At 47.5% G+C, this 23,864-nt stretch overlaps 2 long non-coding RNA genes across 3 annotated transcripts; one reads left to right on the top strand and one right to left on the bottom strand.

Moving 5' to 3' along the window:
- Nucleotides 1-1,377: 1,377 nt before the first annotated feature.
- Nucleotides 1,378-22,703, bottom strand: LOC129782593 (uncharacterized). 2 transcript variants are annotated; one of them, XR_008745708.1, is made up of 4 exons: nucleotides 22,265-22,703; nucleotides 19,363-19,447; nucleotides 18,474-18,636; nucleotides 1,378-3,573 (listed from the first exon to the last, which is right to left on the bottom strand). It is a non-coding gene; the product is annotated as an uncharacterized LOC129782593 (long non-coding RNA). The 2 variants fall into 2 exon arrangements; XR_008745709.1 differs by lacking the exons at nucleotides 1,378-3,573; nucleotides 18,474-18,636 and adding an exon at nucleotides 18,722-18,847.
- LOC114010282 (uncharacterized) lies at nucleotides 3,470-19,761 on the top strand. The gene is made up of 2 exons (XR_008745706.1): nucleotides 3,470-11,716; nucleotides 13,057-19,761. It is a non-coding gene; the product is annotated as an uncharacterized LOC114010282 (long non-coding RNA).
- Nucleotides 22,704-23,864: the final 1,161 nt, after the last annotated feature.

A 23,864-nucleotide genomic window follows, 5' to 3' on the forward strand; every position in this document is an offset into this window, starting at 1 on the left:
TTTGCTCTAATTGAAGTCTGTTGGCTTTCCAATATTAAATGATTTTACTGGGTGAACTTGGGCATGGGTGTTCCCTGACTTTGCGGTGCTCCAGCTGGCAATGCACATGGGTCACACGCTTGTCTCGAGAGGCAGCTCTTGTCTGGTCCATCCAGCCTCCCCAAGCGGGTATTTCCTTAGTCATAAAAGAGGCAGTTGTGTCTTAAAAAAAATAAATGGAGCTTTCAGGTCCCAGTCTCCTCTGCTTGCTCTCCCTGGGGAATGGATACAACTTGACCTTCCTGAAATTATTATGAACTAGCAATAAGCCTTTGCTGAAAAGGTGGAAAAGCGCAGTGAAAAAAAACAAACAACCACCATCAAAAACCCAGGATCATGTACGCTGTGGCTAATGAAATGTGAATTTACGTGACCACCCATAGCTGATGCACATTTTATGCTTGAGTTCTTCCATGTGATGAGTCCACTGCTAGCAGGGGCAACAGTTTTAACGATATGCTTCATATTTATTTTTAGGAGTATGTACACTGCTCAGACATAAGGGAACTAATCCTGAAGGTGTGCAAATAAAATGAATGCAAGTTCTTACCTGAAGCCCTATTCAGGTAAGGTAAAAACCAAGGCCAAAGCTTTTTAGAAGCTTGTGAATCACAGTAATTAGCTCATGTTTTAATGCTAATACATTCTGATAATATACATACTATTGTAATACCCATAATCAGTATTCATGAGAACATGGGGAGAACAGGTACAGAAGTTGTAATTTAAAAAAAAGAAGTCAGAAACCAGACTTTGGGCGAATTTTTTGGAGTGCATGACCATGGGAATATTCTTCTATTCTTTCCACTTATCGAGCCTCACCTGGAACTGGAAAATGGGGAGCACCAGAGTACCTGATAGATCCACTTAAAGCTCCAGGTCAGTAGCATGCTTAAGCGCATGCTTAACTTTAAGCATATGATTAATCACATCCCTGGTCCACAGAGTAATTAAATATGTACTTTGTACAGTGTAGAAGCAGCCTGCAGGCGTTCTCTAAATACTGGTGTGCCTGAGAAAGTGGTGAATCAGAAGGTGATTTTTGGCTGGAATTTGGAAATGAGCTTCAAAGAGTTAGTTAGGCACCCAGGACTCATTATATTTGAATAGCTATGGAAAAGCTGGTCTTGTTAGCAGAACCACGTCAAGTAGCAAGCTATGGCCATTTACTTTATGGTAATGCTTTAGTTTTGTTTAAAGTGAAATGATTTTAAAATCGCTTCTGCTTGGTAATTTCCTGCTGCTCTCCTATAACTCTTTGCTTCTCTTAATGCCGACCAGACTAGATTCTGTTCACCAAAGCCCAGGCCGGGCAGCCTGTGGCTGGCAGCTTCCCTCTGAACTTGCTGGTCAGTTTAGGTAGATGCAGAACTGGCGGCAGCGCTGGCAGGTTGATGCCACCAGTACAGCTGCTTTTCCTGGCAGTGGTCAGTCCGGGCGCAGCCCTGCAGTAATGCACTGCTCCGGGACGCGGCAGGCAGCTCTGCAGCGCTGCTCGCTACCCATACACACCCCAGCCTGCTCGTGCCCTGTGCTGGGGGCCGTACCCTGGGCTCACAGCTGCCCTAGTAAGCCCAACAGCTGGTAACCGTGTTACTGAGTGTGGTCCTGGGCAGAACTTCAGCCTGGGACTCTTCCAGCCAGTCCTGGATATGGTCTGAGAGTCAGCGTGAGCAAGGGACCGTTATCAATAGGCTGTCTGCATGCGCCCCCCCCCCTTCTTTTCATGGCTAATAGACTTTAATAGGACAGCTGTGACCAGACTGGGCTGGTTGGCCATGCCCTGGTTAATTTACTAGCAGTCTTGTAGCCTCTTCTAGCCAGAGCTCCTCCCTGGTGGTTTTCTCCGAGCTTTCTCCCTTCCTGTCCCCTTCCTTGTGCCAACCAGTTTAATGAGTTAGTCATCACACCAGCAAGCTCCCTTCCGAGCTGCTCTGGGTGTGTTTTGCCAGCGTGCTTGTTTGGCTGTGTGATCTGACCAGGCAGCGCTGCCATCCTCTTCTTTGCGAGCCTGAGCCAGAGAGTGGGTCTCTTGCCACTCAGGGTAGGTGTAATGTGGCAGCCTCTAGGAGGCTTTTTGATGACTAATTGTTTTATTTTATATACTTAAAGTCAGTTAGCTGCTTTAATTTCCTTGTTCTCCAAGGCTTCTGCATATAAATGCTAGTGAGGTCACTGCAGTGAGGCAAGTTGGTGCAGCATCAAACGGTACTATCCAAACTATTGGCTCCTACGTATCTGAATGGTGGGAGGCTCGTTTTCAAAGCAGCCTCCATGGAAAGTCTGCGTAATGTGTTTGATTATCCAACCCTGTCACTTTCAGAGGGACCCAGTCAAGATTAACAGAGCCTAAATGTACCCTCTCCTAAAAATAACTCCGGCTTTCCAGCTCCTCTGCTGATACTGGGGGTGGGAGGGAGGAGAAGTGACGCTCCAAACTGAGGATTGCAAAGAAAGCGGAAGTGTAAAAGGCACGTGGCCAAACCCACCCCTTCCCTGTCCTGGAGGATGGGTGCTCTTGCATTAGTGCTCAAGTGTTCCTTCGCTTTCGGGTCCCGGTGCATCGTCCTGTGCGTTGGATCTTCCCAGGGACACTGCTGGAGCCGTAAGGACAGGGAGCTCAGTGCTCCGCACAGAGGTTGGGCAGCTCTCGCTGCTGGAGTCAGCAGCAATGGGGATGCTGTCTGTTCCTTGGCAAAGTGAAAGACTTCTGGAATTTTCCTAATGTGTATATTTTTATTTTCTTGTGGGTGAGGGAAACTAATGAACGCAGTTAACACTGGCACTTCTGGAGCACGCTTGGGCCTGCACAAAGGACAGCCTGATGAGAGCCACAGTTTGTGCTGGCAGGGCCCAAAGCCAGTAACTGCTGCTCTTAGCAACTTGTTCACGGCTGACGGCACTTCCCAAACGCCGGCTGCAATTGTGCTGTGCCACAGTCTTGGGTGCAGGGCTGGCTGGGATAGATCACAGTTAGTCATGCATGCGTTCTCCTGCACTGCACAGTTAGTATTTTCTTGGGGACCTCTCATGTCATTTTCAAGATGGCAATCTTGGTTTTGAGAGAGAAATCTGAAGACAAGCCTCTTTTCAGAAAGCAAACCCCACACGTAAGTGGTTTCTGGAAGCCTGCTTTGCCAGCATTTCTCCAAAGCAGCTCATTAATTTCACGGCCACGTTGGTATCAGTAATTTTCTTGTTATGTCCGTTGGCTCATTCACCTGGAGTCAGCTCCTGGTTTAGGCAGTGCACAGCGCACGGCGTGCTTGGAGCCCTGGTGCATTTTCAGCCGCTCTGAAGGCGGCCCTTCATCCTTTTCAACCTACCTCGAGCCAGCGCTGCTGCCATCTAAAACCCCAGGCCCAAGCTCTTGTCTGGGAAGAGCAGGATCAGCAGCTGGAGTTAAAAGGGCCAGAGTCTCTCCTGTGAGTGGGTGTTATTCATTTGGTAGTACCAGTCCATTCCAGCTAGGGATCTGTCCCTTTGTTTTGTGTATAGGACAATTTGTTTTCAATTTTTGTTTCTGAAAGGAAACTGTCAAGACAAAATTCACACTTAAAAAAAATTAAGGGAAACAGCCCTTTGTCCTTTTCTAACAATCCCCCTCAATGACTAAAGCTGGAAGAATTGTAGAAACTGCGATCATTTTCTACCTTGGGTTTGGTTTTGTGCTGTTCTTGCATTTTCTGAGTTTCAAATCCAATGCACCAAAAAGACTTCAGTCCCAAATCACCCTGATAACATCAGTGTAACCTAGAGATCTGTGCTCTGATGACTAAAATCTGATTGTCCTTTATTTAGAAGTGGAACCGGGGCGGCAGGGAGCTGAGAGCAGCCTGGGCAGTATTCCCCTTTTCTTCTAGCACACACAGTCCCGCACTGGCTTTGCAGTCTGAGAAAGAACACGTAAAGCCTCCACAAAGGGGGTCCCTGGAACAGCACGTATACATCCTCGCTAGAATCTGCCAGCGACCAGATGCAAGTAAAATAAAATCGGGGGCGAGATAGCTACCCAGGCTGAAATCTGCAATGGTGCCGATTCCCTGTTTTGCTGTACCCTGGGTGTGCTCTGTCTGCTTGTGGTGGGATCCTGGCTGCTGGGAGGCTGTGGTCTCCCTGGGGCAGGGGCTCATCAGATTTTCTTCCGTGTTGGTACAACAGCAAGTGCCGCAGGGACCTGGTCCTTGCCTGGGGCTCCTTGCAACTACAAAGAGTTGTTTATTGTCAATCCAAGAAAAAGAGGGGGGGGAGGAAAAAAAAAAGAAGAACTTTTGAAAATAATAACAGCATGCATCTCATTTAATCTTAGTCCTAAAAACTACTTCATACTCATTACAAAGGAATTGATTCCTTAAATGAATGAAGCAGCCATGAGTGCTGCTTTCAGTGTGGGACTGCTGACGCTCTGACTCATGCTTTGCTTCTTGCAGGCTCTGGCTTTTATGCTTCATTTAGGACACCAACGTCATTAGCATTCAGAGGGCTGCTGCTTCTTTTTGGTTATTATTATTATTATACTGCTGTTGTCATTTTTTCAAAAGTGCAACTCATATTTGGACCAGAATCATGGCTGATGTTTTATTACCAAATCAGGGCATGGGGTTTGCTTTCGTTTGACTTGCAAGCCATAGAAGAAATGCTAAATGAAAATAAGGTGTAGCTTTGTACGGTAATGCGAGGATCTCAGGGTTTTTTTGGATGCCAGGCTGCCTGCTACTGTGGAGTGTCATCCTCTGTCAGGATGGGTGAGGATATTTTGTCTTGTGTTGGACATGGCTGGGATCCTGGTGACTGCCCCAAGCCTCGGCATTTCCACTGCATGCAGAGCGGCCGCGCCAGCCTGCCGTGCGTGTCCCTGGAGATGGCATGTTTGAACTGCAGCAGCTCCAAACAAGATGCTGCTCTGTGTGGCTGAATGTGGCGACTCGGCCTCTTTATTTTGGAGCTGAATGTCAACACCCGGGCTGGGGCCAGCGAGCGCTCGGGCCTGGGCAGGGAGCAGGGGAGCTGTGCCCTGGGAGATGGCTGTGCTGCCACTCACAGCTCACCCCGGTCCTCAGAGACGCTCAACCACTGGTGGTCTTCCTAGCCTGTGGGAAGCGGGGAAAGGAGCCTTTGCTGAGGGACACAATGTCTTTACTGCAAGGGGGGAGGAAAAAAGAAAAAAAAAGAATGTCCCTGAGAGTCTCAGGGGTTCCTTGCTCTGCCACAAGCACCCTGGAAGCCCTCGAGCATGTCACAGAGTCCCTCTCAAGGGCGATAGCTTGCAGGGACACTTGCAAGCCCACCATGGGGATGGGGCCATCCCAGCACCCTACAGACAGAGGTCATGGGGAAACAACAGGGCAGAATTGTGGGAATCTGCCTATGGTTTCTTTTGAGTCCACCTCCATCAAAATTCAAATTACTGATGAATTAAAGGGAAAGTGTTGCTCCTTGTCCTAAGGACATGCTGGGCTGGGCTGGGATTTCCAGGAGGACTTGTGAATGAGAGTTGAAAATTCCCGGCCAACGACTTGGCACCTTTCTAGGAGGGAACCTATAGATCTTTTTTAGATATTACTTAAGCTGAAAGTTTTTGAGAAATCAGTAGTAATTCCCTAATTAAAATCCCGTCTTTATTAATAAATTAAAAGCAACTGCTTCTGCATTTGGGCAGACGGGTGTGACTTGTTCTTGCTGGGAGCTGGGTGCTGCGGCTGGGCAGCCCTGGGGTCTCTGCTCCTGGACAAAGCGCCAGTGCTCACCTGACAGCCAATACCACGTGTATTTGCAGAAGGTGTCCCTGCCTTTTGCCCCAGGGGTTTGGGGTGTCCAGGGCTGCTTGCAGCTGGGCCAGGCTCTGTTTGAAGGCGTTTCTGCCGAGCAACAGACGAGCCATCTGGCGTCACACCGAAACGCAGCCTGGCCTGGCGTGCGCTGAGGAGGGAGCCTGCAGGGATGACAAAGCAGTTCCACACCTTCCACTGGCCGTGTCATGGCTGGGCACCGGGGCTCGGGGCGGCTCCTGGGCACGTCAGCACAGCCGGGTGTGCCAGCGTAAGACGGCAGAGCCATGCTGGAGAGAAAGGCCCCTGTCAGACCTCTGCCCTTCTAGGGATGGACTGAGCGGCAGCAAGAAAAATGAGGGACTTTCAGGGGCAGCTGTGTTTTACTAACCCAGTCATAATGCCCCTAAAAATCCTTATTGTTCTTGCAATGGTCAACTGTGACCTCCGGCACGGGGAGGCCTGGAAGGAAAACACTAGCACTCGGGGCTTGGCAAGCGTGGAAGGGCAGGCCTGCCCTGGGGAAGGCTGGCTTGCAAGTCGGGGCAGTGTTTCAGGCCCCAACAGAAAGCGTTTCTGTTGGAGTGGAGCTGAAGAGATGTGGTGCTGTGAGTCGTACCAAGTATGTACTTGTGTGAAGCTCAGGGCAAGTGGGGGAAACGAAACAAACCGAAGCGCTTCCCCTCCCTGCTGTGTGTGTCTGGCGTTTCCCCCCAGCAGCGAGGACTGCACCCGCAGGGACGCCCAGCCCCGCCCCAGAGAAGGAGCCGTACCCAAACCCTTCGGCCTCACCCCCGCAATGCCCTGCTGTACTCCTCCTTCAGCTGACGGCGCTGTCGCTGCGCAGCTCTCCGCTCACCCGCAGCACCTTTCTCTGCGCTTTATTTCTACTCTCATTTTTCAGATCAGACCAGGATGCAGTAATTGCATGCAAAGAAGCAATTGGATAAACAGAACCATAATATTCAATTACTTGCCATCTTTATGCATTCTAATGCTTCATTTGCATTTCTGAGAGCTTCTATATGTTAAGCAAAAGTTTGTATTTTCATTGAACTCTGCAACAATGTTCAAAGCTTTTATCCTTTAATAACGCTACCTTGGGGTACAGATAGTCAAATTAATCTGGCCCCGCAACAGAAACAGTCCCTTTTCCACTGTCTGGTTGGTTTACTCATTACCTTTTTTAAAAGGCTTTGTTTAAAGCTTTTATTATGTTTATCAATTAATTGATATGCTTATCAATTAATTCTGCTTCATATGTCAATGGATTAGAAATGCATGCTTTTTTTTTTCACAGTGACTACACAGACTTGCTTTACACATCACTTACCTATCTTTAATTGGGTTATATGGCTCTGGAGCAAGATTTACTAATTTGTTATTTGTTATTCTCAGGAGCATTTCAACTGCTTTTCTTAAAGCTGAATTCTTTGTAAACGAGAAATGACTAGAAACCCTGAACCGAGTCGCAGGCCTCGCTTAGCTCTGTAAGGCACGCTGCCGTGCTGACGCAAGGCCAGTGAAGGTATGGTATGAACGGGAGCTGTACCAGCTGCTGTGGAATGAGTATGTTCCTGTGGAGTCATCCTGCACAGCTACTGCGGAATCGCCAGCTCTGCGGTGTAAGCAAGCCCTAAAAGACAATCCTTGTCCCAGTGACTGTGTGACTAGATAAGACGAGACAATGGGCAGGAGGAAGGCACCTTGCTATCAGTTCAGGAGGGGCACTGTTCAGCCAGCTGGGAACAAAGCAACTGGGGCGCTCAAGGCCCCACAGGACTGTCGGAGTGTCCTTCCCTGCAGGCGGATTCCAGAACGGGCCACTTCTGGAGCTGTTTGTTTCGGGGATTCCTGCCTTGACACCTTTGATTTCTGAGACTGCCCCATCGTGGGAAGCCCCAGACTCTGCTCCTCTCCATGAGGATTTCTTCCTCTAGCAACTCCGTCTTCATTTGATACTGAAGAGGGATGGAAGGGCTTGAGTGCTTCCTTGGCACGATGGGCGGATGGAATTACTTTAACCTGTTCTGATTCTGGTACCTACCAAGCCAACTGGACCCAGTCACCTCAACTGCTAACAGGCTGCAGAGCGACGGCCTACTACAGTGGAATATTCTTTGTGCTGAAAACAGGAAGATCAGGAATGAGGGTTTGTAACTTTTTTGGAATGTGTTTCTGTGTTATAATTTTTATCTTTATCACCACCACCTTACTCAAAATAAGAATATTTAGATGTTAAAATAAATACATTTTTGCTCTGAAATGCTGGAATACACCTCCCCAGCTTCTTCCTCTCTCAGCTCTGCCACTATGAAGAGAACCCACTCATGGATTTTAGAGTCGGAAGGATGAGCCTGAACCTCAAACAGAGTCACTCCTGCAATTCATCCTGAAGCCAGAGCCCTGATGAACGGATCTTTTTCTTATGTGCTGTGGGATTTCTGCCTATATAAATGTCTGACAAGCTGTTCCAGTGCTTTATAACCTTGTGTCTTGTACCTTACGGCAAGCTGCAAGTTCCTGCTTATGCATCTCGTACAGCCTCTGTGGATGAAACCCTTCATGTATGTGACTGCATGTGGTGAACAGGAGAGCAGGGTGGTTTGGTGTTATTTTTATTCTGTCTGTTCCCAAAACAGCTTTCCCAGTCACGCAGGTCACACACATCCCCTCCAGTTGCCATACTGCCTGTCGGCATGGAGGGAAGTGGAGCAGAGGTCTGTAGGGACACTTGGTAAGTGGCCGGGGCTTATATGCAGGATCCCTCATGGCTATCTTGCAGGTGGGATCCAGCTCTGCTGGTCTCTCTTTAGGACATTCTCAACAGACCCATGAGTCTGTTTCTCAGGGCCCAGGCTAAGCCACTAAGATTTCAAGAACAAATCTGGCTGGTTTTGGTTAGGGTTTGGGTTTTTTGTTGGGTTTGGTTTTGTGGGTTTTTGTTTTTTTTTTTTTGAAGTTCAGGGTCATTTAGCACCTCCAATTTGGCTTGGAAAAATACAGAAATACCTAAAATAAAGGTGCTTTGAAAAGTATATGTAGGCAATCATGGTTTTTTTCAGACTCAGTCTCAGGTGATGTCATTTGTTTTCTACTGCAGATAAGCACAGCCCCAGACTTCCTTCAGGCTGCCATCCCTAGTGTATGCTAAGTAGTATGAACATCAAAGTAGATGCTACTGAAATAAACCGCCCTGGTATTCTCATGCACACAATTCTTTCCCTGAAAAATGTATTAACAGCAGATGAACTAAACTTGAGCCACCATTCATGCTACTTTGCACATCCATGAAGGGGCACAGCATCTAGATCGGTAATTGTGTTAGAGACAGACCCGAAGCAGCAAAGACCAAAGGGTGCAGGGTAAGAGCTCAATAGGGAAAAGAAAAAAAATCAAATTTCAAGTACAAGCAATTCTATTAATGTCTTTCAAGCACTAGTGTTCTAGGCTGCAAGGAGTCTCTCACTGCAGGGGACACTTTCTGAACGGCCCTGTAATGTTACCAGCTGCTTTTAGTGCACAACTCCTGTCCAGTATGATGTGGTACATTCAGTCAAACAGAAATTATATGTCAGCCACGTAAACAGAATAAAAACAGTGCAGGAAATACATTTTGCCTGCAAATTTGTTGCTTGCTTTTACTGAAGCCCTTTGGTACTTTGCTGTAGTTTCTGATTAACAGCTGCATCACAAAGGAAATACAGTTATTTAGGCAAACTTTTGTCATAATTTAAAGACTAAATTTTCAGCAAGACTGAAGGAATCCAAGCTTTCAAGGAACCTTTAAGATTTAGCAGGTTGTTGTTAAGGTTGGTCTTTTTGGTCCAGAATTAGCTCTGTTTAACTAAGAGAATATTTGTAGGAGTTGGTGGGAAACAAGTAGCAGCTTCTCCAGTGGGATCACTGGGCCGACATTCACAAGAGCTGGACACTGTTCTGGTGCCCAGTTTGTATTGCCTGGAGTTCAAAGGTTGATATTTGGTACTTTTTAAAGAGGAAAACCAAAACAAACCCCTGGCAAAGTGAACAGACTTCCCTAAGTCTCAAGTTAAGCACACAAACTCATCAGCTGATTTAGGGTAGTGTGACTTGTGTGCATGCCTTCGTCTCGCCAAGTCTGAAACCTCTGTTATGGCATTGGAGCAGGATTTGTCTTCCTAACCTCAAAGCCCAGCAGATAGAAAGTCCGCTTGTTACTGAGGCAGATGCTGCTTTATATGCAGCTTTTGAAAAAAAGAAGAAGAAGAAAAAAGTACATGCTTTTTCCTGACTGTTAAGGATACAAGAAAAAAGACTGTGGTATTCCAGATAAACAGCGCTGCCAGGTGTAATGGGTTAAATCCCACATTATAACTGTCAGTAGTCCTCTCTGACTGTTTGTCATGGTGCCCGTGACCTGACACAGTGTGACAGACACCGAAGGGATCCTTGTCAACTAGTGTCCCTGCAAAACTTTCCCCACTTTTTAAGTTCATATTCCTGTAAACTTCATTTACTCTCTGCATGTAAATTCAGACTGGTTCTTTAAGCTCAGTAGCAGCATGTTCATAGACAAAGGATGCAAACAGAGAAATTTATAGAGTCGTAGCAATCCTCTTTGTAAATCGGGGTACCAGTGAGCCCACGGAGATGGCCACGATGCATTTATTTATTAGTCTGTAATTAAGGGAAGGCAATGAAGCTTCCTCTGCACACCCCCGGTCTCCTCAGGCTGCTCATCTGCCTCATGAGAGAAGCTGAGAAGTACAAGAATTCACTGCACTCCTGACTCTGTGGATGAGCAGTTTGTTTTCTCAAACTGCCTGTGACTTTTGTTCAGCATTTTTAAAGGAAAAATTAAAAAAAGACTTACTGGTTCTACAGCCTATAGTTTACAAATACACTCTTAGTTCATCCACTTCAGATGATTCATTTACTTCTCCCACAACAGACTGACATCCCCTAATTAGTGCCAGCATATACAAGAGGCATTTTTAATCATTACATAATAAAGTGGAAGAGACAAGGACTAATGATACGGTAGAGCCCAATGACATTTCCAGTGCTCCATTATGTAGGACAGGTTTTGGCCACCAGCCTGTAGGCACAACAGCCATTACACATTCATACCACACTACCGGTTACGGTATCTTCTGATTCTTATGTCTGGCAGCACGGATCTTATTCTACGTGTAGTACCAAATTTTTTGCTCCACGATAGATGACAAGCAAATCTATGGATTCCAGTGGACTTCCAAGTAGTTACAGCTTGCTCTTAATTAGGGAAAGGAAGCCAAAGGAATCATGTGCATTGGAGTCAAATACCATTTATAGGAGTGGGAACTGCATGTGGATTTCAACAGTGATTAAAATAGCCAGGGACCGAGGCACACTAATGATTAATGGTCTCCTCTGACCTGAAGACATGTCCTACAGAATCTGGCCCTCCTGAGAGACACTCCCGAAGTACAGTTTGGCTGAGCCCATTTTAAAGGCATGAGCAGGAATTGGTTGGCTAGGCTTTATCTTCCTTCGTGTTGTGGATCAACTGTCACGTGGCTGGAATCATTAGATCCTATTTCTGACGTGTGTGATGTACACAAGTAGCTCTAACCCAACCCGAACCAGAGAGCAGTGGTGTTTCCCCACCCCCAGCCTGCCCGGAGGGTGGGCAGCCTGGAGATGGTACCGTGAGCGCTCACCCCTGCACGCTAAGCCTGGTGCTGCAGTTGGACTGAGACCAGCCCAAAAGTATGTTAAAGCCACTCAGTTTTTCTGACTCTGTTCTTGTTCACATTTTGTGACAGTGCTACTTCCTAGACCCCTGCCTGTCCCTCTGGCCAGGGGCTATCTCTACCACCGAGGAGTGACATTCCTCAGCAGCAGCAGGTGATCTCCTGATGGAGAATCCTGCGGGACGCATGCAGGTGAGTTTTGAGCGGCCCCGACTCTGCCCTGTCCCCGTTACACACAGCCGGGCACCCCAGGGCCGGCTCAGCCAGGCCCTGGAGGAACAGCTGCTCCAGCAGCGGCTGCGAGCGGGCAGGGCCCGGCACGGCAGAGCTGCATCGAGGGCGCTGGGAAAGGCTGAAGCCCACGCAGGAGGTGAGCTGGAGGGGGCTGAAACCCACGCTCCACCCTCACGCGCTGTGTGGCAAAAACTACAGCCTTAACCTCGGCGTGCCTCCCACCCTGGGTGAACCAGAGATAGGAACCTCTGTCTGTCTCAGTGGGTTTCTGCAGTACTTAATTGATTTGTGCTGCCGAACAGCCTCGCAATAAATGAGTACAAGGTGTAAAGAAGGCTGCGTTAGTGGGAAAGATCCAGCTGAAACAAAGCTTAGATAGAAAACATGTGCGGGCTGAGAGCGAGCGTACCCTCTCCCCGTTCCCGCTCCCCAGCCCTGCACAGGGTGATTAATGCTTTACAGAAACACTGGCTGCTTTTCAGGCCGCTGCCTTGTGCTTGAGCATCTCTAGGGCCTGACCGTCCAGTGGGGTTTCCCGCTGCAGGAAGGAGGCCAGCTAAGGAGCTGAGTGACACCAGTTAATGCAGCTGCCCTATTCCAGCATCCTGACACATTAAGGGTCAGCCTTGCCCATTAAGGGTGTCTTTTCCTGCACAGAAACAACAGTACAAGGCATTACTATAAGAAAACTTGAAAAGGACACAAGTGAGGAACTTCTGGGAATTCCTCAGGTTTTTCCAGCTGCAGAGGAGGGTGAAAACTGTCAGCTATAAAAATATTATAGTTTATGCTGTTAAAGAAATCATCATTTGTTAACAGGTAGCTGAATTATATCCAATTCTGTTGGCAGAGCTAGAATTAATTTTTTCCCCAATGCTATTGTATAGTTAACAGCTGGCAGAAAACTGGCAACCAGGGCTGGGCTGGGCTGATAAATAACGCAGTGAGCCTTGGAGCAGAAGACACAGTATCTCATGGAGTGACTGCAGCTCATGCTGGAATGTGTTGAACAAACGCTTGTTAACAGTCTATGCACAGGCGGAAAATTGCCTGATGAAAAGGTACTAGGAAAATGTTATTTAAATAAGACACAGATTTCCTAGGGTTAGCAAAAGAACAAGCCAGGGTTTAGGTCTAAGAATACTAAACCGCAGCAGCAAAGCAGCAAATATTAGCATTTCTCGCTCATTGAAACTGAGAGTCTGGTAATAATGAGTGAAATGTCCCAAGCAGTTCTAAGATACGAAAGGCAAGCCAGAAAACCAACAGAGAGAAATATTTTTATATTTGTTTCACAGCTCCCAAATTCTGCTGGAGAATTTTCCACTCTTCCAGATGTTTTCTGAGGCAGATGCAGAGAGAGAGACACACACACACTGATTTCAAACGTTGTGTTGCTTCTAAGCTGACCAGACCACACTGCACCACCCGGGAGAAGGCAAGGTAACAAGTGAAAATGCCCCACCAGGAGATACTGCTTCAGGCTGGAGCTCAGCACCTTGTAGAGCAGCATATCGCTGCCCTGGGTTCTGTACTTAACACTGGTCTGGTTGTGTCTCTGCTTTGCAGGCATTTTATTTTTATCATGGGTAAGAGCAGGAATGTGTGTGTCTCTGTGAGAGAATGAGCATGGGGCTGCAAGCTTCATCTCAGTGCAAATAATATTTTGGCAGGAAACCTGCAGGAGATTAAATTAGGGGCCTAACGACTGAATATTAAAACATGTCAAACTTGGTGTTCCTTTAAATAAGCAGCTTCAAAACAAGGAAGCAGTCTGACAAAATTAGCAGGTCCAGAGTGCTAAAGGAATCCACTATGGGTCACTTGTTTACCGATGCAGAATTAAAAGCACCTTTTTTATTATTTTTATTGGTAGCTGTATATGTCAACATGCTATTTCCTCAATGCATTTTGAGTCCAGATTAGCTAAAGTTTTAGGTGTTGGCAGACTTGCTACAATAGAAGGGAAATGCCAGTGGAATAACTTTAAACATGATCCAATCCCTGATGATTCATTGGATGTGTTAAAATTTCCTTTGAGACCATGTAAGTAATGCAGGGACTGGAGTGCAGAGTGCCTGTGACTCAGCTCTCTGCGAGGCAACAGGAGGATGTCAGAATTACTCACTGGGACAGGAGGAATCTCATTTATCTATTTATAGGCAAGGCTGAGATGAGCTTGTACCATTAAAGAGCCCAGTTTGCCAGTTCCCGTAAGGGGAGAAGGAGGGAAGGACCTCACTTTAGCTGTTGAGATAAAAGCTTTAGTATCAGCCTTCCTCCCCCCCTATTTCCAAACCTGACGACTGGCCAGCTGTATTTTCTCGCGCTTGCCCAAGCAGCGCAGGGCTCCTAGCCCCGGGCTCCTCCCTAGCAGTGCTCTGGCCGGGGGCACTGGCTGTCGCTCCCAGCCCTCCCCAGGGGCCTGTGGGATTGCCCAGTTCAGTGCCCCAGGGTCCGAGGAACTGCCGCCGCAGGAGCATTACTGTGTCGTGTATCCATCTACCAACTTCATTAACGAAGTGCTCGTTAGAGGCCAGTGCCAGCTTTGCCAACATCCTGTCTGCTGCACGTTTCTCTCTGAGGGGGTACAGCGTTACCCCTTGGCCGGGTGTTCTGGCTGCCAGCATCAGAAGAGGAAAGGGCTGGGAGCTGAGCGCGTCCCCTGCTCCCAGCCGAGAGCCAGGGAGGCTGCAGGGAGGCAAGGCAGCGATGCTGCCAGCATCAGGACAGTGCTGCCTGAAGACGTGGTTTCAATCATGTAGACTCAGGCTTGGGAAGAGAAAGATGATGACATTTTTGGGTAAAAAGCAAAAGCTCAAACTCACAGAAAAATGTTTTAGAGGAACTGTTTCTGTAATGCAACCAGACCTCACAGCACTCGCTTTGCCGTAGCTTTCTCAGCAAGAAAGAGATCAGCACGTGGTAGGGGCAGTGTGAGTCTCAGTTACTGCGCTGCTTCATCGCTGGGAATGCATTTGTGGTCTTAACCTAGGCTGTTCCCTCCAGTTCCCTGCACGTAACCACCACCGTGGCTGACTCCCTACCTGTGGAGTTCTCTAGGAACACAAGGCTCTGGATTACCGATCCAGTCTCCCACTATTACAGTCAATTACATCATATCACACTTCTTGGCAAGCTATTCCAGCACTTCATTTTAAATTTCCAGCCTTAATATCATTTGTTCTTGTGCCAGCATCATAATTTAGTTTAAACAATTCTCTTTTTTCTCTGATCTTTACCTATCAGATGTATTTACTGAAAACAATCCTATCTCCTCTAGTCTTTGTTTTGAGAAACTAAACAAATGAAGCTCTTCTAGTCTCCTCTTGTTCTAAACCCTCTGATCCTCCTCAATGGCCTTCTCTGTACCTGCTAATCTTCCTTGAACATGAGTGAACCTGTATCTTCTAGGATTGTGTTTGCCTTTCCATATCAGATCAGTGGCTCACAGTTATCCCTCGAAGCAAGTAATTCTCTATATGTTTTTTTTTCCACCACCCTGCTTTTGTCATTCTCAAGTGAGTAATGTGATATTCCAGTTACTAACTTTTAACTGCATTTTTATACCTCGCCTATTCTATCTCAGACAAATTCTGCCATTCAGTTATTGCTGATTGATGTCGTGATCCTCCTCTGTATTACCAAAGCCTGGGTCCTCAGCAAATTTCTTTACTACATTCCTACAGCTGTGCCAAAGTCATTAACAAAACAAGTAAGACTGGCTCAGGACTGACCCTTGAGGAGTTCCAGTTATTAACTGCCTCTGTCCGGCATTTCTCCTTTCCACAGAGCTCCCTGTCATTTGCTTTAGCAGTTCTGCATTTGCTATCCACACTAATCCCCATCTTCTCAACTTCAACTAGTAATTTCCCATGTGCTATAATATCAGATTCTTGACTCAAGTCTGGATAGAGTAAATCACCTGTATTTCATTTGTCTAGGAAAAAAAAACCACCAACCAGTCATCAAAGAGAAATACGAGGTTAAGCTGAGCTCCTTTAATGTGCCAGTTCTTTCCAAATCCTGGGATGGAAATCTGCCAGTGCACCTTGAACTGAGCACACTGAATTCTTTAAGCCTTTCCTTCCGTCTTATATGTGATAATTTTCGTTCCCTTATGTATGTTCCTGCTAGACATCCTATCTTTGCTCCACTATTCAACAAGATCATCTCTATTTAAAATGTAGGCAAAGTGGTTTTGACTCATTTTTAGACCATATGTAGACTGGCCTAATGTCAGCCCCATTCTCACCCCATAATGACCACATTTATTCTCTTTTTCTCCTCTATTTATCTAGCTGAAACCTTCTGCCATCTGTTTAATTTCCTTTTCAAAGCCTGATTCACAACTTTACTTCTGACATTTCTCATTCTACCCCTACATTTCCTGAGCTCAGCAAATTAAAATCGGATGACTAAGGCAAATCCTGCCTCCGGTCATCTGCCCCACCACTGTTCTCTGATGCCGCCCTTGTGGCAAAGATGACAGGGTAGCTCAGGAAGCAGGTGCAGAGCGGCTGGACTGCACACATCACTGGCACGACGGCTGCTCAGGACCTGCTGTGTCAGCTGCTTACTCAGCCCCTGTGTCGGGGTGATGGGCTCCAGCAAAGAGCCGAGCAGGTGCGCGCCCCTGCAGTGGTTCCCCTCCAGACATCTGATTTCAGTCCCTGGCCGCATGCGGACTGAGCGCCCTCTTGCCGATCAGACCCTCTGCCCACTCCTTGCCTGCTCTCAGTTAACTCCCAACATGTGTTTGGGACTGGTTATTTATCCCACCCGTTTTGGAATGTTTCCCTACAGGGTTTGTCCTCCTGCATGTTCCAGCTAGTTTTGGAATCCAGTTTCCACCACATTCGACTCCTCGGCTCTTCAGTGCATTTGATTCCACTAATTAGTTCCCTTAATTTCTCAACATTTGCCCTTTTTGAAATGAATGTGTTTGGTGTATGACTACAGACAGTGCTGGAGATTCACCCTAATGAGGTACATTTCAAAGCTCCTGTTTCTTAACCAGAGCCTTCAGAGGCTCCGGATGACTCCCAGAACTGCACTTGCCTTTCCGTGTGTGTGAGCTCAGTATCACCGAAACACTTCTCACTATTAACTGGCATTTTCATTTTATGGACAACTGAGATGTAAAGAGCCTAAAGATCACATTTCAGAAGATACGGCATTGTATGAGGAATTAGTTAAGCACCTAAGGTGAACCGCAGAGCTTCCTGACCCCACTGAGATCACTGCAGCAGTCTGACCTTGCTCACTCGAAAACTAGGTGTCTGTGCTTTGAATTCTGTCCAGTTCTTGAAGAGAGCAAACACATCCAGGCTGCAGATGGACTTCTCTCAGACGCACAGCCAGGACAGGTCACAGCCGACAGCGGACCAGAGGAGCCCTGCCCCCAAAGCACTTGGCAAAACCATACTAGTCACCTAAGCCCCTTTACACGTCCGGGCCTTACTGCCACGTAGCGTAGCGGTATTGAAGGTGGGGTTGGGACCTCCGCAGTGGGCCACCAGCCCGCAGACGGATCTTCCCCACTCCCTTGGGAACCGCCCTGGGATCCTGCCCATGACAGGCGTCCTCGCTTTACCTGCTTTCTCAGCTGCAGAGTGGCAGCAGCATGGCCCTTGCTCCCCAAAACAGCGTAAGACTGACACGACCACAGCACTAAGGCCATGCTGCCATCCTAGACAGACGGAAGCGATCTTCCACTGGCAAACTGGTGCGTGTTCAAACCCAAAGAAAGGGACGAAATGGCAGAGCAAAACCGATTTCTCTCCTTTCCTCTTCTCTCTGTTAATATACTTGAAGATACCTTGGAGTGAGAGAAGGATGTGCCCCTCTCCCAGAGCATGTCTGCCTTGAATGCCCACTGCTCCGCTGGGCACCTGCTGGCCTTGGCAGTGTCACAGGACTCGTGTTTTTCTAAAAGAGTAACCTCCTTGTGAACAGGCTCTCTGCTTTAGGAAACACAAAGCACTTTTGTCTTCCAAGTGTCCTAGCCGTCTTTTCACATCTGTTGATTCCTTCACTAACATTTCTTTTTGGCCTTGGAAGAAAAACACAACTCCACATTAAAGGGATGGTGCACTGTTAAACCCACGGGCTGCACCACCCTTTGCTCCCCCCCTGCAAGGGAAGGCAGTGGAGGAGACCAATAGGGGGGGAAAAAAGAGAGAAAAATCTATCGGCTGCTGGGCACAAAACTGCTTTTGCTTTCTAGTGAAAAGGCAGCAGAGCATCCTCAGAAGCACATAGCAGCTGGTCAAACAGGCCAGAGCCTGGATGCCTGAGGCTTTCTTGTAATCGTAGTAACAAGTCCAGGGGCCACATTTCCATTCGTCCTGGAAAGCCTCTGCAGCTGGGATTGCTCAGGGGAGTGAGACACCAATGTTCCACAACGCCGTATGTTGTCTGTGGTGGGGATAACACTTCGGCAATCCCAGACTTTACAACATCACCTATCAAGGATACCAAATCAACAAAACACCCTTTCGTGCCGCTTCCGCACTGACTCCACAGCCCTTCTGGCTACTGGAGAGCCGGCGCTTCGCGACAAGGCTTCTTACGCTTCTGGAAGAGCTTAGGAGGGGTTGCAGGTGATCTCTGCCTCCTGAGACCCGTATCAGCTGCACACGCGCTGCTTCCCCGCTCAAGGCTAGCGCTAAGCCAAACAAAAGCGCTGACGCTACCAGTGGATTACACTCACCTGTTTGACTTTGCAGAGAAGTATTCACAGACCCAGTGCCAGCTCCATGCCTGTCACCTCCCAGCAGAGACTTGCAACTGTGTGTGGCCTGATGCAGCTGCAGAAGGGCCATCTGAGGGCTCACAAAGCTGAAGTCCGAGGCACAAAGTTCAAGGCGAAGGTCCTGTCGTGACAGTGTGTGTGGTCAAGACCTGCCTGCCTTTGGGGAGGGGCAGAGAGAGCAGGACTGCACCAGGAGCTCTTTGGGCTGGACCCGCAAGAGGCAATCAGCTCACTTTGGCAACAGCTATATGTTTTGGGGCACCTGTCGGCACTCAGCATTCCACATCGGGTGGCTGTGCTCCCCTCCTGTAGCGTGATGACTGAGCTGGCACCTGAGAACAAACTAATTAAAGCACCCTGCTCTCAAGACCTATGTGACAGTGACTGCAGCCCTGTTCACTGAAATCAGTGGGACTCTGGCCACAGGCCTGATTCATCTCCCTCCTACATCAGCACCTTATCTTACAAGTCCATTGACTTCTACAAAATTAGAGCTGTTGGGCCCTGCATGTCCGTGAGGGCATGGCTAGGCCAAAGGAAATGGGGGCAGCAACGCTTGGACATGATAGAAATGGAAACCTCAGGAAAGACTGTGTCTGCCTTGCACGCTTAGCAAGTTAGCAGAACATTAACGATGTGTCACTCTAATAGAGTAAGTGCTTCTAGATGCTTGGCTGATTTTGGCAAGGGGCACTTTGAGAAGGATAAAACTGCATTTTCATTGCTGAGAATCTTCCTCCAGTAATAAGATGTGCCCCATGGGATGCTGGTAACATTGGTATTGTCTGCACAGAGTAGCTAGGGGCTAGGGTCTTCCATTGCTCAACAGTATAGACAAAACACTTACCCCTGAGTATCACGCTAGTCTGGATCCAGGATTTACAAGCACAGGGACAGCCACAGGTAGGCTGTCCTCCAATTAGCCCATGAATCTAGAAAGAAAAAAAATGACGTAATTTTGTATTCTTTCCTTTGCATATAAAACATTATTAAAATAATCAGAAAAACAGATGCATTGTATCAGTAACTGACAAATCAAGAATTTGGTCATAGTTGCTCAGGAACCCACAGCCTTGTTGCAATACCAATAATGATTATTTATAGCCTACTATGCAAGGAAAGTAGTCCAGAAAAACTTGATTATTATAATGTAAGAGCGTCATCCCAAGGGAGGAGTCTAGTGCAAGGTGCAGGCAGCCAAGATCTCACACCATTTTCTTGTCTTAAATTATAAACTTTATTGTAAGTACTGTTTGTGTATTTTGTACAGAATGTCTCAGTTCCTCTGTAACAAACACCCATTTTATTCCTGCTGAATTCCATTGAACTTAACCCTGATTTATACTTAAGATCAGAGGCAGATCCGTATTTCTGCTTTATATATAAATCTCTTGGCCGCCTGTTCACAAGGATGGGTTGAGAGAATGAGCTGGGTGGCAGAGTAGCTATTAGTCTTGATGATATTACCATAGCATCTGGCGAAGTTACATGCAGTATTAAAACAAGGTATGAGAAATTCTCTGCTCTTGAACAGAGCTAACAAAGAAAATACACAGAGGGTGGGAGGTAAGGAAGAGCCACAGAAAGAAGTAGCTGTACAACACCACATAGCAGGCAACTGAGAGAGGCAGGAGCAAATCCCTTGTCTTTCAGCCCTCCCCAGCTTCACGCTGCCTTTTGATCCTTTGTGTTTCTGCACATGGATGCATCTTTAATGACAAGCCCCGTCCAGAAAAAGAAAATATTTTTTTCTTATTGTCAAGAGAACTAGCTTTCTGCTAGTAGTGCAAACAGATTCTTTCCCGTGATTAATACCTGTCTCCTGTGTTGAAGACGTCAGTCTCTGCATGGATCAAATCCTAATAAAGCAAAGCTCTCTTCTTAGAAAATAACATGTTTTCCATTTTTTCTGCTAACATTCCTCCTCACAATTGCCCTTGTTTAGCCCTATGATAATTTTGTGATGCAGTCCCAACATAACTCACAGTACTTCCCATTATTGTGTGCCACAAGTGTTTACAGAGCCATTTTTGTGGTAGATACCAGCCTTTAGACATTCCACATTTCCTGTTTCACTGGAGCCAGGCATACACTGTTCAGTACTGAAATGCAAGTTCCTAATTAATTTATACACAGCAAAGTGCTTCAGTCATTGCAATGATAACGTAATGGAGAGCAGCCCATTAGCAAAACCTGGCTATCTAGCATGGACAAATTATTTTCTTTTCATGTTTCTATCAATATTAAGATCCATTAATCATCTTGGGGGGAAAAAACCCTACCCGAATCCCAAACTGCCTTTACACTTTTCTACCAGTACTGTATGGGATCCCAGGGCCAGTCTCGCTGCCTCTTATAGCCAGGAAACCCCTCTGATGTGCTGGGAACAACTGGGTTTTCACCACCACAGGGGACTTCACAACTGGTCCAACTCCACTAATATTCTCTTTACAGAATCAGCATGTAATAGCCCAGTTTCAACAAAAAGAAATCAAGACTAAATTCAGTATATTCTGAAGGAGTGAAAATTCCTAGCAACAGCTAAAAGGGAAGCGGAATTCATAAATACCTCTTTCATCTTTATCAAATTACCATTCAGTGCAGTTACATTTATTAATAACAACATCCCTTAAACCACATTGTGAAAATCCATTAGCAAGAAACGCTTTAAAATGTTCAACAGGCTTTAACAGATAATTTATCAAAGGCTAAAACAATTAAATACGATAAGCAGAGTGGGCATTTTTATGGCCTATGGAGCTTGCCAGGGGGCCATTATGACATACTCAGAAATGGACTGTTTGCGTGGCATAACTCAACTTTTTTCTTTAATTCGATCATCTACATTAGCAAGGGGTGATGCAAGCTAATAGTATTCTTCGAGTATATAGTACATAAGCTAATATAGTATTCTTCATCTTATGTACTTGCCCCTGAAAATGCTGATGGCCATTTCGGAGCTGCCACCTGTAGCGTGTGCCGCGTGCCGAGGTACCAGGCTGCTGCTCTGAGCCGAGGGCGCAGGGAGGGAACCCGCGAGAGCAGAGCACGGCTCGCAGGGGAAACACTCTGTAACAAACCCCAACAAGAAGTTGCTGAACTACCCCCACGAGGGTCGGCCTTACCAAGGCTGACCTGGGGCAATCGTCACATCATTCTCCCTTTCAGCACACCCTGCACTTGCCCTGGAAGTTCACTTATTCCCCTCTTTCATTACTTGTTTTTTCTGAAACTCAGTTTAAATGTTGATCGCTGTTGAGTAATCACTACCAAAATACCAGATACGGGGACTGAATCCAGACGAGGGGTTTTGTTGTTACCTTCATGCAACAAATTGCCAGTCTCGACTGTTGTGCATACCCTGCAACACCGAAGGTTCGTTCAGGTCCCGGGGGGGCTGTTACAGAAGGACCGACTGCGTCCTCCTCCTCCTCCTCTCGGTTGCTTCCAGCTTGCAGCAGAGAACAATAATGGCACAGGCAGCTCGGCACTGCTCCGCACTCATTCCCCAGCCGTGACTGTATCTGTCACAGCCTCCTGCTGCATCAGTGCAAGGAGGCTTTTGATGACATTTTCTTTGTTGCTGCAGAGGGCAAAGCCCGAGTCAGGGATTACAGGGAGAGGCGAGGGGGAAGAGGCAGGAGATGCAATTGCAGCTGGGGAGCGAGTGAAACAGCAGCTCTGGGGTCTCGGTCCACTTTCTGGGCTGCGCGCAGGGTGGCTGTGGGCTGTATTAGGTTTTTGCTTACCTGCTGACAGATCAGCCCATGCAGGCTCTCCTTCCAGATCTGATCATTTCCTAAATCTGTAAAAAGCTGCCCGAGGCAGGGGTCAGATGGGTTCTGAGGCAGACGCACACACTGCCGCCCAGCTCCTCTAGAGTGGAAAGTTCTTTGCACCTTGAAGCAATATGTCTAATTCACCCCAGGCACAGACCAGCAGCACTCAAGTGTGCAGTTGCTTCCCCAGTTCATTCCACTTAGGAGGGTGAAACAGTGGCAGAACAAATTAGTGGCAGAATGTATCTTCTGTAATCGCACAGGAGCCAACTTGTTAGATGATTTTCTGTCCCAGCTGAGATTGCAGCTCCATGATTACTTTCAACTGAGTGCAACTGGAAAACACATAATTGCATGGACCAAAGCACAGAGATCTGCAGCTACAGACGCCTGGTGCTCAGCTGGTAAAGTGCAGCGCACGGCGGGGGGCGGGGGGAAAGGAAGTCAGAAGTGAAGCGTACCTTCCCACCCCACCACATCCCCGCCGCAGAGCTTACGGCTGTCAGGCTTGGGCAGAGCAAAAGGCTAAAATTTCTCAGGTGTAATGGCAGATTGTGTGGCATGAAACACCAAAACCTATGTCAGTGCTTGAGCTGGCGGGTTCGACTCATCCAGCCAGATGAAAGCAGCCCAGACCAATGCTGGTGAGACAACACTTAGCATCTCGCAGGCACAATCATTCTTAGCTGTAACATCCCCCTCCTGGCTCATTTTCTCTGTTGTTGACCTCCAGTGATGGAGGAAAGGGGCTGGACGTGGAGAGGAAAAAGAGAAGGCAGTGGATGGTGCTGTGAGCAGGAGAGGGGCCTGTAGGAACGGGAAAGAGGGAACAGCTGTGGGGCTGGGAGGGAAACAGAGCCAGGGGGATGAAACATACGCTTCCCCTTTGGGAGGATGGGCTGAGCCAGTCTCAACAAAAAAGAGCTAAAATGAAAGGGAGGAAACCAGAGAAGAGAAGAAAGATGGAACAAGGGAGATCACAGAGAACAACAGGAAGCAGTGCTAAGAGGACAGAGATGAAGGCTGGGGCTTGTTGGGGAAAAGCAAACAGAGAAAAAAACCTTCAGGAATATTGTGCAAAAGACAGAGAGAGAGAATAAAAAAAAAAGCCCTATAAAAGTGCCAGCTACCCAGCTGCTGTAAGCGAAACTCCAGTACACTTACGTCAACACCACACCACTGATCAGCACCAGGGGAGGAGGTTTGGGGTTGTTTTTTAATTGCATGGAAAGGCTTTCAGCGACGCAGAATATGAACTCCAGCTTCCACTGAAGTCAAAGGGATTTACAGGTGCCTCCAGCCACAGAAAAACAAGACCCAGCTTGATAAAGCCCATGAGACAAGATGCCACGTTACAACCTGGAGAACAACCAGCCTTTCACCTTGTCCAACTTCCACCTCAAGACCCAGGGGGGTAAGACCAGCACGTGTGGGGAGGGGGCACACAGCAGCCTCTGCACCCACGCCAGGGACAGTGCCCCAGCTCTACCCTACCTGCACCACAGCAGCCATTTGCTCCGCTTTCCCTGATGAGCAGTGAGGTCCCTGATTTACATATCTAAGCCTGAGT

This window comes from Falco peregrinus, chromosome 2 (genome assembly GCF_023634155.1).
Source record: "Falco peregrinus isolate bFalPer1 chromosome 2, bFalPer1.pri, whole genome shotgun sequence".
NCBI lineage: Eukaryota > Metazoa > Chordata > Aves > Falconiformes > Falconidae > Falco > Falco peregrinus.